This window comes from Cucurbita moschata, unplaced genomic scaffold, assembly GCF_002738365.1.
Source record: "Cucurbita moschata cultivar Rifu unplaced genomic scaffold, Cmos_1.0 Cmo_Scf00056, whole genome shotgun sequence".
NCBI classification, from domain to species: Eukaryota; Viridiplantae; Streptophyta; class Magnoliopsida; order Cucurbitales; family Cucurbitaceae; genus Cucurbita; species Cucurbita moschata.
The window spans coordinates 609,372-625,229 of NW_019268572.1; the positions used below are offsets into that span (position 1 = coordinate 609,372).

The 15,858-nt window shown below is 35.6% G+C and overlaps 1 non-coding gene across 1 annotated transcript; it reads right to left on the reverse strand.

Annotated features, from left to right (window-relative positions):
* Positions 1-5,563: 5,563 nt before the first annotated feature.
* On the reverse strand, positions 5,564-5,703 carry LOC111436607. The gene has a single exon (XR_002709284.1). It is a non-coding gene; the product is annotated as a small nucleolar RNA Z247 (small nucleolar RNA).
* Between the last annotated feature and the right edge of the window lie 10,155 nt (positions 5,704-15,858).

The following is a 15,858-nucleotide window of genomic DNA, read 5'->3' on the forward strand; positions in this document are numbered from 1 at the left end:
GTGAATTTCATAGACTATGGTTTACTGTTTTTTTTAGTTGTCACCCATAGGGGATGTGGGTAACCATAGTATACTATGGTAGTACCACGTCAGGGGTGCCTAGTGAAACGGGCCATGACCTTTTCACTAATCCAACCTAAGTGATGTAGTGAAGTAGTTACTATTCCTAAGATAGGTAGTTTTACTGATCTAAGCCCGATAGAGGCGTAAGACAGGTAGTTACTGACCCAGCCTAGTGAGGCGTAGTGGCAAGTAGTTACTGATCTTAGGAACATGTAGATGTTTTCAAATCCCACTAGAAATAGTCTAGTGATTTGAGCTCAACAGGTAGTTGGATATGAAGAATCCATAACAAGGAATAATCATAGGGTTTTCTCTCGAGACTGCAGTAGATTTTTGGTTAGCGATAGTTTCGAGCATATAGCTTAAGATTCTATGAATAGGATTAAGTCCTACACGAGGCTACAAATAGGTTGATTATTGAGTATTTTTATACTCATTCCATGTTCTATTTTTTTTTTCAAGTGAAAAGTAGATCGGTGTCGTTGGCGGAAACGTGGGGAGCCCTGCGGCTACAGAAGGGGCCCTTAGATTGAGTCCTCTCCTTCCATGTCGTTTTGATTATCATTTTGATGTTTTTGGAAAAACTCGTGATATTTTGTAATTCTCTTCTTTTGATGTGACTCGGCGGATTCTCATTATGTGTTTTTGAAGTATTTTGGATTTCGAAATATATATCAGGAAACTTTTAATTTTTGTGTCTTTAATTTCGTCTAAAGAAGTGTTGTAAGGCTTCCACCCTTGAGTCCACATGGCGACTCGTGATTCGATGCGTCGGAGAGCGGTCGTTACAAAAGTGTACACGACATTAGCTTATGGTCATGGGTTAATTATGATACACATGATAAACCATAATTCAAGGTTAAATATCCTTAATCATACAAGATATTAACTTATAATAAAGAGTCAAATGTGATATATGTTAAACCATACTACAATGTTAAGTATCCTTAACATCACCTAACATGAAACTGATCCAAAGTTAAATGTAACTCTGAAGTTTCTAAAAAATTTATAACCTTCATTGATTCACGAACTCCTCTTTTAGGCTTTCATAAATAAAATCTCGAATTCCTATTAAGGTTTTAATGGCAAATGTTAATCAAAATAGTGAGAAATAGATAGAACATTTTATTGTTAAATACATACAAAAAAAAAATTGGTTATAAATTTAATGTTCCCATTAAAATGGAGGCGTAAAGGGTTTGGGTGCCACTTTTTTAAGGACCATGTTTATCCATTAATATTTTTCAAAAACGAAGAAAAATGGTTCCAAAGCATAATAATTTGATCATAATTGGAGTTGTGAAGGGTCACGTGGATGACCTTCATACGTTTTTTAAATTTATAACTTCAAATCTACTCTTAAACATTTTAATAATGAACCCAAGTTTTCATTACATTTTCAATTGCTCAATAACTGTGTAAGATCCTATTCAACCTCTCCATTTCCACATAAATTTCTTGAAATTATTTGAATTTTATCTATATTTGAGTTGATTTGTATACCGTTTTTTTATATCTAATTCATTTGTTTAGATTGCCATTTTTTTTTACTCAAATAATTTTTATTAAGTAAGGAATATTCTAACCTAATGTAACCATAAATTGTTTGAGTTATTTCGGACATTTATTTAAATTTTTATTTTTAATATAAGTAGGAGGCTAGTTTGTAAAATATTTATATATTTATTTTCAAACATTTAATTAATATTTACTATTCATATTTTGAAAAATAAAATTTAAAATAGTTAAAATTTATTTTTAATAATGGTTGGAGAATAAATAAAAGATGGCATAGCTTCTTCATTTGTGAATCAAAAGAGGCCACATAAAAGTCTACCTCGATTAGAGTGTTGCGTCCTCTTTCAAGAGATACCAATCTTGAAGCTCAATTCCAAATAGGGAGGGAGTACATAATTTTGGTTTCTTATGGAAAGAAAGAGGTTGGAAGAAATGGAATTTTGGTTGTTTGGATGTGTTTTCAGTTGGAACCAACCAAGTTCACATGGTCGTATTATAACATTTGAAAATTTTCAACTTAAAAGGCCTATAACTGCAAACTGCAACTTTAAGGTAAACTTGCTTTACAAATTTGAAACTCATGTGGGTTGAATTCCCAAGTTTACCCTTTTTGAGCTACTTCCCCAAAAATACCTTTTTAGGGCTACTTTCCAAATTTGAACTTAACATGTATTCAATTGAAATTTTCCATATTCCCTTTATGATTGAATGTAAATGGATCATAAAACTTATACTTTGAGCTCAAAATAAAACCCTTTAGATGGATTTTACATGAACTTCTTTACTTTAAACATAAAGTACGAACATAAATGCATGTGACATCTTCGTACGCTTGTCATATTTACTTTATAAAGTGGGTTCCTAAATTACGTATTACAACCTTAGATCCTATACAAATTGTGGAACATGAGGCACTCCCTCATTGAAAGGTGACTTGTATAGATAAGCCTATTAGGATACTGGCTTGCAATGTGAAACAGTTGCGTAATAAAGTGGTTTTCCTTGGTCAAGATTTTGTGGAGAACCCATCGAGATGATGAGGAGACCTAGGAACACGGGAAGAACATGAGGAAGTCCTACCTTGAGCTCTTCCAAGAATAAACTACTTTTTTGAAATGAAAGTTCCTAAGGAATTGGAAATTTACGGCACTCAAACTCCACAATAAATTTTCTAATTTTTTCTTTTAAGTTTAAATTTCTGATATTTTATTGAGAGTTTTAGAGGCTGAAATGAAAGATGATGTCAAGAAACAAATGCTTTGAAAAATCTCAAAAACTAAAGAAAAATATAAAAGAAAATAGTAAAAAAGGAGTAAAAATGGGTCATTTTAACCCTCTTTTCCTAATGAGGGGCTTGTTAGTGACTAAACCAGAACATTATGGAAGAAGAAAGAAAAAGAAAGAAGAAAAGTGAAAGAAAAGGGAAGAGAGGTGAGAAAACCGTTTTACGGAGGAAACTGCCATGGGTGCTCCGATTTGGCCACGAGGAAATTTTTTTTAGCCACAATCCTTTCACGAATATTGTTCAATATGTTGTAGGGGAACAGATCTAGACTCTTGGATCATCCAAATCCGTCAATAACCAAGAAAGATCGAGAGGTATGGGTTTCAAAATTTTGTTATTTGTTTCTCTCCATATTCGAGAGATTTAGTTGGAATTAGGTTTTAAAATTTCAATAGGTTGTTCTGGAGGGAATTTTGCACAACTTTCATGAACGTAATTAGAGTTGAATTAAATCAAAATGTGGAGTTTCGACAAATGTCAAGTGTTAGGTTGAATGGCACAATGACCTAAGGTCACGACCTCATATATTTATAGATGTGTATAATGAAGGTTACATCCTAAATCATAGATTTAGTAACAAACCATGAAATCATAGATTTGGTAACAAACTAGTAAATCACTAGATTATCTTACTATATACATATATGATCTATTTTACGTTTTAACACCCCCCAATCTGGACGATGTACTACTAAGTTTAGATTGCGCCTAAAATTGCTAAAAGAAGGAGCTGGCAATGGTTTTGTCATGATGTCGGCGAGCTGATCCTTGGAAGAAATGAGTCGAACATCAAGCTGACGAGTCGATATCGTTCACGAACGAAGTGATAATCAACCTCAACATGCTTCGTTCGTTGATGAAAGATTGGATTGGCGGACAGGTAGGTGGCACCAATGTTGTCACACCACAGGCAAGGCGCTCGCGCTTGCGAGATCCCGAGCTCACGCAAGAGAACTTGGATCCAAATTAATTCGGCGGTGGCATCACAACCGCCTTATATTCGGCCTCCGTACTAGAACGAGAAACTGTCGACTGTTTCCTCGAACTCCAAGAGATAAGATTGCCACCAAAGAAGATCACATAGCCTCCAGTGCTTCGACGATCATCAGGATTCCCGGCCCAATCAGCATCCGAAAAGGCACTCAACAAATTAGTGCTGGATTTTGTAAGACACAAGCCCATATCAATAGTGTCATGTAGATAACGGAGAATTCGTTTGACTGCCGCCCAATGTATAGATGTTAGGGAGGACATGAACTGACACACTCTATTGACATAGAATGATATATCAGGACGTGTCAGAGACAAATATTGGAAAGCACCAACGACACTCAGATAGCGAGTAGTATCCTCAGGCGAAAGCTTTTCACCACCATCCAATAACAACTTCTCACTAGGAAGCATAGGTGTGGGCACACCTTTGGAGGTGAGCATATTGGTTCTAGACAACAAATCTTGAATGTATTTATGTTGTGTCAGAATAAGTCCATTGGAAGTATGGCAGACCTCAATCCCAATAAAATCACTCAAAATGCCAAAATCCTTGACGGCAAAATCATCCTGAAGCTGTGTAAGAAGTTTCTCAGTAGCCGTAGAAGATGAGCTGATAATAATAATTTCATCAACATAGATGAGGATATACATCTGAATGCCTGTCTTGTTAAAAATGAAAAGAGAAACATCAGCCTTTGAAGGTGTAAAATCCACCTATAATAGTTTGGAGCTAAGGCGAGAAAACCAGGCACGCAGAGCTTGTTTAAGGCCATAAAGCGACTTATCCAGCTTGCAGAGATAACCAGGGTGTTGAGAATCCACAAATCCAAGGGGCTGCTTCATATAAACATCTTCATTAAGAAAGCCATGAAGAAAAGCATTTTGACTATCAATCTGCTGAATAGCCCAACCACGAGAAATAGCAAGAGATAATAAGAGCCGAATGGTAGTGGACTTAACAACTGGACTAAAGGTATCATCATAATCAACGCCATACTGCTGTTTAAAACCTTTAGCAACCAGGCGTGCTTTGTAGCAATCAATAGAGCCATCTGGCTTTTGCTTGAGTTTGAAAACCCATTTGCAATCAATAACGTTAAGACTAGCACGAGGAGGAACTAAGTGTCATGTCTTATTTTTTTGAAGTGCCTGAAATTCATCATTCATTGCCTGACGCCAGAGGGGATGCTCCATAGCAGTAATATGTGACCAGTATGCAAAACACGCAAACCTGCTCCATTTCCGACTTGAACTCGTTCACCTCCATGATAACGTTCACGCACAGCGAGACGATCCAGGTCACTGGTGATATGATCCGTAGCGCCTGTGTCGCTGTACCAATTTAGGTCAATCTTGTAAGAGGAAGTAGTCACCAGTGCCGTAGGAGGAGCAGAAGAAGGTTCATCTTGATAGGACTCATCCATCCTATGCCAGCAGCGGATAGCAGTATGCCCCACTTTGCCGCAGATCTGGCAGGAAGGACGAGCAGAAGGGCCACGGCGATCACCAGCAGGACGAGAGGGTGCATAACCTTGAGAACGACCACGACCACGATCCCTATGCCCACGATTCTTCTGCTGACCACCACGACTAGCATAATTGGCAGAAGATCCAAGATTTAACTGAAGTTCAGCACAACCAGTATAATTGGCAGAAGATCCCAGATTTAACTGAAGTTCAGCTTGGTGTTGTAGTTGGCGAGCTTCATACGTCATTAGATGTGCAAACACATCATCAAGCATGATGGCTTCACTCTTAGTAGTCATTGAGGTGACGAAGGGATCATAGTTAGGGCCAAGACCAGCGAGAAGATACGCGATCACATCATCATCCTGAAAGGCAAAGCCTGCAGCGGCCAGCTCGGTGGCCACCCCTTTGATCTTGCAAAAATAATTTGCAGTAGATTGATCTCGTTTCTTGGACGTGGCGAGCTCAACACGAATCTGAGTAGTGCGAGCACGAGTTGACGATGAAAACATCCGCTGTAGGGTATCCCACACCTCCTTGGATGTAGTAGCGGCAACCACATCGTGAAGAATCTCCTCAGACATGGAGGAGAGAAGGCCACTAAGGACCTGTTGATCCTGATCATACCACTGATTATAGGCCGGATTAGAGATTAGCTCAGCACCAGCCGCAGTTGAGGAAGGGACCAGCATGACAGGTGCGACATTGGTGCCATCGAGGTAGCCCATAAGCTTCGTACTCCGTAGGTAGGGGAGGAGCTGGGCGCGCCATATGATGAAGTTGTTTTTTGTTAGACGAATTGTGACAGCATGGTGTAGAGGGATTGGGCCAAAGGTCGCCATGGTAGTTGAGACGGTGTTGGAGATGGTGGATGGAGAGGAGGAAGAAGATATGGTAAACATTTAAAAAATAAACCTTGGCTCTGATACCATATTAGGTTGAATGGCACAATGACCTAGGGTCACGACCTCATGTATTTATAGATGTGTATAATGAAGATTACATTCTAAATCATAGAGTTAGTAAAAAACCATGAAATCATAGATTTGGTAACAAAACTATGAAATCATAGATTTTGTAACAAACCAGTAAATCATAGATATGGTAACAAACTAATAAATCACTAGATTATCTTACTATATACAGATATGATCTATTCTACATTTAACATCAAGAACAATACATTTATGTGTTTCGAGTTTACTTTGAATATGATTGATTCTCTCCATAGTTAATAAAATGGAATGAAAATAATTTTGTTGGAAAGTTGGATTACAACTCTACAATTTTGGGAAGGAATGAAGTTGAATGTGAGTTACCTAGAACATATACAAAATTTAAATAAATTAGAAAAATTTACAAAAATCTTGAAAAAAAATGTAGAAAACGCAAGGAAGACGAACCGCAAAGGGATGTGTGTCGTATAGAGAGGAGGCGAGCACGTTAAGTGTGTTGGTGTTAATATAACACATGCGGAAGCAATTTGGATCTTAGACACTTTTAGAACATCAATTATAGTAAATAACTAGCATGTTCATAAGTATTAAAACTTAATGAGTTCAAACTCCTTTTTCCTCACGAACCGGTTTCGAACCACCACTAGTGTCTTCTCCACTATCCCCCGGCATTAGAACGGGATTGTGAAATCCGGTGAGTAACTGAACTTGGGAGGGATTTTGTATATGTGAAGAGAGTGTTTGTGAGAGGTTTTTCCCAAGGTTTTTCACCAAGAAGAAGAAGACCTTCCATGTACCATAATCACTCTATTTAAAGAGTCATGTTTGCATGTTCATGCAAATTTGAGATCACCAAATTTTGACACTTAAAATTCCACTCAAATGTTTGGGATTATGTGGCAAGCATGCATGTTTGAGTTAACCAAATTTTGACACCTCAAAATTTCACTAACATGGATTTTTCCATTAAATGAAATCAATGTTTTGACTTTCTTCATTTTAATTCAACAATTAATTTGAATAATGAATTTCAAATTAAAGTAACATTAAATGATTAATTAAACTAATTAATTAATATTTAATATTAATTCAAATGCCAATCCCAATCAATTTTGACACATCATTGATTAAGATATTTAAATCTTATTTAAATATCTCAGATTCTCTCTTTTTGTTTAATTCGTAAATAAAACAAAAATGCGGTTAAATATATCGTATATATGTAGCGCATATTCCCTAATTTGAATTCGAACACTTCGAACTCACTCGTCACACTGTTCTATGGTTTCGTCCGATATGAGCTAGCAGAGAGACCTAATGGACCTATAGATCATGGGGTCCAACGATCCAAGATTAACCGGCTAAACTCATTAACCTTGTTAACCAACATTCATTAGCTACCAGGACACTCCACTATAGCCTAGTAGTTGCACTCCCCTCACTAAAGATATATTTCTGTCCATTTGATATAACCATGATTAGTAAGTCGATTCTTCACAGGTTGTTCGTAACTAGAGCTGGGTTAATTTACCGTTTTACCCCTAAAGTTACTTCTTGTTCCTTATGTAGCACTGATCCTTCGATGAACAATTGGTTTGTGGTCCAACCAGTAAACCGAATCCCTCTCAGGGCAATGAGAGGGTGGGGCCCCTTGTTCAAGACCTGGAGTCAGTGCTTAAGGGAACTACCTCTCTTCTATCCCTAAAAATGGGTAGGAGTGAATTCCATCTTGCACCCCATGTCCCCAGCCATTCACCCAGTCTTACTCCTGAAATGGGAGGCCTATTGAGTCGGCGAACTAGAGCCACTCTCACCCATGCAAATCTAAGGATAATTCCGAATAAACGGGAGTTCATGGTTAGCTCAGGATTAAAACCGAGTTACCTAGGTTATCGAATGAAAAGAAAATCAGTCTCAACAGTAAATGACATTATAAAGTGAGAGTGATTTTCTTCATGGTCCTATCTTATGCAATAATCATTGCATAGGACGCCCTCACTCACATGTCTACACATGTACAATTTAGTGATCACATTGTTTATATCATATACAAAAGTGGGTCGCATCCATAGTGTTCCCAGAATAAGGTACTCAGCCTTATCCTTATACTATAGATCATTTTGACTATATACTTGAACTTGATCCACTCTTATGTCTCTACATATAGTTCAAGTAATCATACTATAGTCAGAGTGTTCTTAGTTTATTGGATTTAGATTAATGATCGTAAAGTTCACTCTATTCAATAACAATCTTTATTGAATAAACAACAATAATAATTTTATTGAAAATAGAATATGTTTTTGTTTACAAACTATGAGTTTTAGGACATAAAACCCAACAAGATGAACGGTGAGACACATGCCAAGCAGTGGGGGATGCTGCACGTTTGGCCAAGCAGTGGATGTGAAAGGAATGAACTTTTCATCTATATAACGGAAGCATTGGTTGCTGTTTGTTTTGATTTTATTAAGAATTAAAACAAACAACAAATAGAAGGGTAAGAACTCTACCTTAAGCCGTATTCCAACCTTCTTCATATTCTACACAATCTTCTATGTTATGACTCGATCACCAGGCTAATACAATATATATTTAATTAATTTGAATCTCATTTGAATTTTAAATATATTTTTATTTAATGTATGAATTTACATTAATGGATTTAATATTTAATTATATCAAATACCACATACATACACACACAAATATATATAATATATATATATAATATTCCCTTTTAATATATCTAATATATTAAATATTAATTTTAATAATTCAAATTAATATTTTCCTTCATTTATATTTAACCTATTTAATATTAATTTGATTACTCCAAATTAAAATATATTTTTCTCTATTTATTTAATAAATTTAATATATTAAATATTAATTTAATTATTTCAAATTAAATATATTTTTTCTTCCATATTTAATATATATGATATATTAAATATTAATGCCAACCCTTAAAATTTTTTATTCAATTAAATTAATTAGGAACCTACCTAGGAGGATCCATTGATACAGAATTAATTAATTAAACTTTTTAACTAATCAATTTCTATTCCTTTACTATAGGTGACTCCACTGTAGATTTCCATTCCTTAACTATAGGTCACTCTACTATAGACTTAGAGTTGCAATCTTATACACGGTAGAATAAGTTATGTCATTGATATAATCATTACAATCAAGTTCATATTTCACGAGTCGTTCATAATTACAACTCGGCCAAAAGTTGGTTTTACCCCTATAATTACATCTTTCACCTTAAATACCACTAATTTTCCAATGAACAATTTTTTTATGATCCAATCATAAACCAAGTCGCTCTCACGTGCGAAGGAGGGGGTGGGGGCCCATTGTTCAAGTCCCGAAATTAGTATTTAAGAGAACAACTCATCTAATTTCCTTATATTGAAAGAAGTGAATTCTATCTCATGATATTATGTGCTCAACTCCCTAATTGGTCAAGTTCCCAAAATGGTAGGCATATTGAATCGGTTATAAGAGCCATTTTCACTCATGCAAATCGAATAACAAGCCCTCACAAGCAGGAGTTCATAACCCACTTAGAATTAAGATTGAGCCACATATGATTATCATGTGAAATATTAACCTTCTCAATTAATGGATTTATAATAAGCGATTAAATATTTTTTAGTCTAGTCTTATAAAAACTCATTGTATAGGATACCCCCATTTACATGTCTCTACATATACGATTTGGATCAAATCATTTGTAACGATTACAAAGTGGGCTTTATCACTAGTGTTATCTGGATAAGGCACCCAACCTTATCCATATACTATAAACTCTTTAGGTTATTACTTGAACATTATCCTCCTATATGTCAACCAAATACTATTCAAGGTTACATTAATAAGTTTTGATTTTCATATAGTGGATAATATTAAATTGTAAATAAAATAATAAAAATTATTATTAAAAATTAAATACTTAATTTCGAGGCTTTAGGACATAAATTCCAACAGGACATGTGTCGACGATTGGTTGGCGCGCGTGATTTGTAAAGTAGCTTGACTTGACATTGAAGCGCCAGTCATCGAGTGACATGTAGTACAGTGAAAGCACAACTATTTCCCCCTAAGGTGCGTCTGTATGCGCACGTGGACTACGCACTAGGGTAACCTCGAACGCTAGCGGGTAACCTTGTTTGACTTGTATTCAAATATTTTTCACTCTAATTTAAGTACTAACCTTAATATGACTTGAATTATGATCTACCAGAGAAATTTTAGAAATTTTGAAGTTCCTAACATGCAAAAAAACTACTAGCAATGGAAGGCATGCGTCATCTATGTATGTAGCTACTCAAACTTTTTTTAGTAATACTTATAGTAATCGCTAGGATGTACTAGCATGTGAACATGTCTTGTCTTAGGTAGTTAGAATATTCATGTTTACGTCTTTGGAGAAGAAATTTGGACCATAAGGTTATGTAAGTTAAGAAAACTTATTCAAATTCCCCTAAAATGAGATTACAAAATGCAGGCTAATTTTTATGCTATCTGTCAATCTAGGAAGAGAATATGCACGATAGAACTCAAGTAGGGTAATTTGGTCGAGTAAGCTATACGTGATGTAGATAATTATGAAAATACTCATAGATTGAGATTTTGAGACGTATGTTGTTTTATATGGTTTCCGTTATGTTAGAAATGGGGATGATATAATGTGATCAATGCTCTGGGTGATTGATGGATACTATCTCCCCATTGAGTTTGCATGAGAAAGAAAGTAGGTTTGACTCCAGGTGATTGAGTGTGTCTCCTCCCTATAGAGCAAGTTTATCTACATAGAGATAAGATTAAGCTGTTAGAGCTAGATCAACTAGATGATGACCTAGATCAGGACGCCTCTATTAGACTGAGCCCCGTAGGATCATGCGCAACTATTAGAGGGTCTAGACCCTAGTTCTCTCAGACTAAGAAAGACTCAAGGAGTTAGAACAGAATCCCTTAGAGTTGAAAGTTCGGGTTAAGCCACTTAGCCGCCTTAAGAACTCAAATGATCAATGTGATATTTAGATTCTATGTTCCATGCGTGGGTTATGGAGCCTGTTGCTTGGTAAAACTATATATGGATAATGATCATGTATAGTAAACGACTATTTATAGTAAAAATTGGGTAGAGATATATATAGTAGATAGTTATATAGAGTAGGTTATTATATCTGGTAACGCTATATATAGTAAACTGAACCATATATATATATACCCTCCGACAGTATTTTGAAAACCTATTTTCTACCTTCTCTATATTCCCTCTTTTACTGTACATACCTGAAGTCATTAATATAAACAGTTAGCCAATATTTTTCATTGCATTTTATCTCTCATATTCTTTGTGTTCATCTAGATCGAGTGTGTGCGTTGTTGTGCGATCCTAACAACTAGTATCAAAGTTAGGCAAAATTCACCACGATCCGTGAAGATGGAAAATTTAAAGATTAGAATTGAGAAGTTCGATGAATTCGATTTTTATTTGAAGATGCAGATTGAAGATTTTCTATACTAGAAAGATCTTCATGAACCCTTGTCTAGGGTGAAACGGGATATCATGACCATGGAGCAATGAAAGCTCAAAGATCGATAGGTTTTAACATTGATTCGATTAACATTGTCTAAAAATGTGGCATTCAACATCATCAAGGAGAAGACAACATTAAATTTATTGAAGGCGTTGTTGAATATGTATGAAAAACCAGAGAGGAAGCAAAATTACAAATCTGGGGATGATGATGATTTTTTAAATTCAATAGAAAACATTAAGAATGCTCTATTTCTTAGTGCAGACAGCCTGGCTGAAACCTGAATTTTAGATTCAGGTGCATCATTTCACTCATCTCCAAGTAAGAAATTGTTATGAAATTTTAAATCAGGAAATTTTGGAAAAATCTATCTTGCCGAAAACAAAACCTTGGAAATTAAAGGGAATGGGGATGCCAGCATACAAACTCCCATAGGAAATCAGTATAATTTAAAGATTTTCCAATATATTCCTAGTCTCAAGAAGAACCTGATCTCTATTGGTTAGTTGGATAGCACATGTTATTCAACAAAGTTGTGAAGGGTGTGTAAATATGGCTGTTGAGAGTGTCTCCAATTCAACTTTATGGCATAATAGACTTGGACATATGAGCATCAAAGGAATGAAGATAGTGGTTGTGAAAGGAGTATTAAAAGGCCTAAAATCTGTTGATATAAGCCTTTGTGAGAGCTGCGTTATAGGCAAACAGAAACAAGTTAGCTTCATGAAGGCTACTTGAGAACCAAAGAATGTGCGATTGAAAATGGTCCTTAAAGACGTTTGGAGACTTCATCACTTGGTGGATCAAAGTTCTACATTACCTTCATTGATGATTTCAGTCGGAAAGTATGAGTTTATTTCCTGAAACATAAGTCAAATGTGTTTACCACCTTCAAGAAGTGGAAAGCTGAAGTTGAAAAATAGACCAGCTTGAAGATCAAATGTCTCAGGTCTGATAATGGAGAAGAGTATGATAAGTCAGAGTTTAAAAAATTTGTGCAGCTGAGAGAATTAGATTAATAAAGACAATTTTCGGTAAGGCAAGACAAAATGGTGTTGTAGAAAGAATGAACAGAACATTGAATGAGCGAGCAAGAAACATGTGAATTCATTCTGGACTACAGCAACCTATTTGATCAATAGAGTGTCATCAGTACCCTTGGAGTTCAAATTGCAAAAGAAGTATGGACAGGAAAAGAACTTAAGTACTCTCACGTGAGAACTTTTGGCTGTATTGCATATGTTCACGTTGATCTAGAGAATTGAGACAAGCTTGATGTTAAGGCTATGAAGTACTACTTCATAGCCTATGGCTCTGACATGTTCCAGTACAAGTTTTAGGATGAGAAGAATAGAAAAATCTAAGACATTGTGACATGACCATTGATGAAAATGTCCTGTACAAGGACAAAGAAAAGATAAACTTTGGACTACAAAGCAAGTGGAAGTTAAGCTTGATTGTAAGAAAACTTATCCAGTGATGTTATAGCAGAACTTCAAGAGACTCCTGAGACTGTAGTTGAAGAATTAGACGTGGAGCAAGTTACATCTGAGCAGGTGTTGAGGAGATTATCCAAAACTATCAGAGCACCAGATAGATATTCACGTTCATTACATTATTTGTTGCTGACTAACGAAGGAGAACAAGAGTCCTTTGATGAGGCCCTACAGGTGGAAGATTCAACCAAGTGAGAGCAAGCCAAGGATGATGAGATGAGCTCATTTTAAAAGAATAATATGTGGGTGCTAGCTGAGTTACCTACAGGAAAGAGAGCTCTATTGAACAAATAGATGTTCATAATCAAAGCTCAATTAGTAGTTAAAAGATAACCACAATGGAAAGACATGATTATACTGAAATCTTCTCTCATATTATGAAATTAACTACTATTCGAATTTTACCGAGTATTGTTGCATCAGAGAATTTGTACCTTAAGCAAAGCGTTTTTACATCGAAATCTAGATGAGGAGATCTATATGCAACAACCATAAGGGTTTGCAGCTTTAGGCAAGGAACACATGGTGTGTAAGCTCAAGAAAAGCTTGTATGGATTAAAACAAGTATCAAGACAATGGTATAAGAAGTTTGACTCCATGTGCAAGAGTGGTTTCCACAGGTGCGAAAAGTATCAGTGTTGTTACCTAAAAAACTACACTAATTCTTATGCTAAAAAACTAAAAAACTACACTAATTCTTATGCTAAAAAACTACACTAATTGTTTCTACTCCTATATGTGGATGATAAACTGATTGCTGGATCTAGTACGAGGGAGATAAACCACTTTTTAGCCCTGCTGGTCGAGCTAGCTCTTTTGTGCTGGATCCATTACGAGGGAGATAAACCACTTTTTGATCTTGCTGGTCGAGCTAGCCAAACTTAGTACAAAATTGTACAACATAGTTTTGATGATAACAATATTTCATCATAAAATCGTCAATAGCAAGATTTGAATCTGCACAAGCAAGCAAAGCCCAACAGATTTCGAGTCTGTCTCCTTAACCACTCGGACATATTGACTTTATGTTTAATTTTTTTGATTAACAGAAAAAGAAAATACGAAACAGAAGGCAAGCATGTCTTCAATACTTAAGATGAAAGATCGGTGCAACGAAGCAGATTCTTGGAATGAGGAATTTTTTAGATAGATCTGTTGGCACATTAAATTTATCCCAAGAGTAGTACATTGAGAATGTGTTGTCCAAATTCAAGATGAATATTGCTAAACCCAGGACTACCCTCCCCCTTTGGCAAATCGCATTAAATTTTCAAAGGGGCAATCTCCCAAGACCGTTGAGGAACGTGAGCACATGGCATCCGTTTCGTACGCTTTCTGCAGTTGGGAGTTTGATGTATGTTATGGTCTGCACTAGACTTGATATAACACATGCAATGGGAGTTGTTAGCAAGTACATGACAAATCTAGGGAAAGAATATTAGGAAGTTGTGAAGTGGCTTCTAAGACATCTGAGAGGTACCTTTCACTTTGCTAAGGCAATGACAAAATAATTCTACAAGGTTCTATGGATGCTGATTTGAGTGGAGATGCAGACTCTAGCAAGAGCACATTTGGATATATCTAGACTATAGATGAAATAGTAGTGAGTTGGATGTATAGGCATCATAAATGCATTGCTCTTTCATCTGCTGAGGTTGAGTACGTGGCAATAGCTGAAGTTGGAAAGGAGATAATATGGATGACAAACTATCTAGAATAATTAGGCAAGAAGCAACATGAGAAGAGTCTTTATACAGATAGTCAGAGTGTCATACAATTGGTGAGGAATCACATCTATCATTTAAAGACAAAACACATTAGAAGACGATATCATTTCACTCGCAAGTTAGTTGAAGAAGATGATATGTGTTTGAAGAAGATAGAGGGTACAAAGAATCTAGCAGACATGTTAACAAAATGTGTTCATGATTGAAATTTGAGGTTGTGCTAAAGCCTCAATTGGTATGGTACAGTGAAAATGTTGATGTCGTTTGAGAATGAAATTAGATGCTGATGTCGTAATGAAATTATTGATTGATTCGATCTGTCTCTAGGTGGAGAATTGTTGGGTTATGGAGTCTACTACTTATTTATAGATTGCTATACATCATAATAAAGTTGTATATGGATAATGGTGTATATAGTAAATGATTATTTATAGTAAAAAGTTGATAGAGATATATATATGGTAGATAGTTATATATAGTAGGTGGTTATATCTGTTAAAGCTATATAGAGTAAACTGAACCATATATATACTCACTTAGAAAGTACTTTTTGTATTCTCTCTTGTACATAACGTTAAGTCATCAATATAAACCTTTAGCCAATATTCATTGCATTTTCTCTCTCCTATTTTTCATATTCATTTAGATCTTGTGTGTGCATTATTGTGCGATCCAAACCTCATTCTTTAGGTGATTGGTAGGAATATCTCTACCTGATATATTTATGCTAGTTATGTGAACGATGGAAATGTTTATGAAAGAAGTGTTTATGATGTTGCATAATGTACTAAG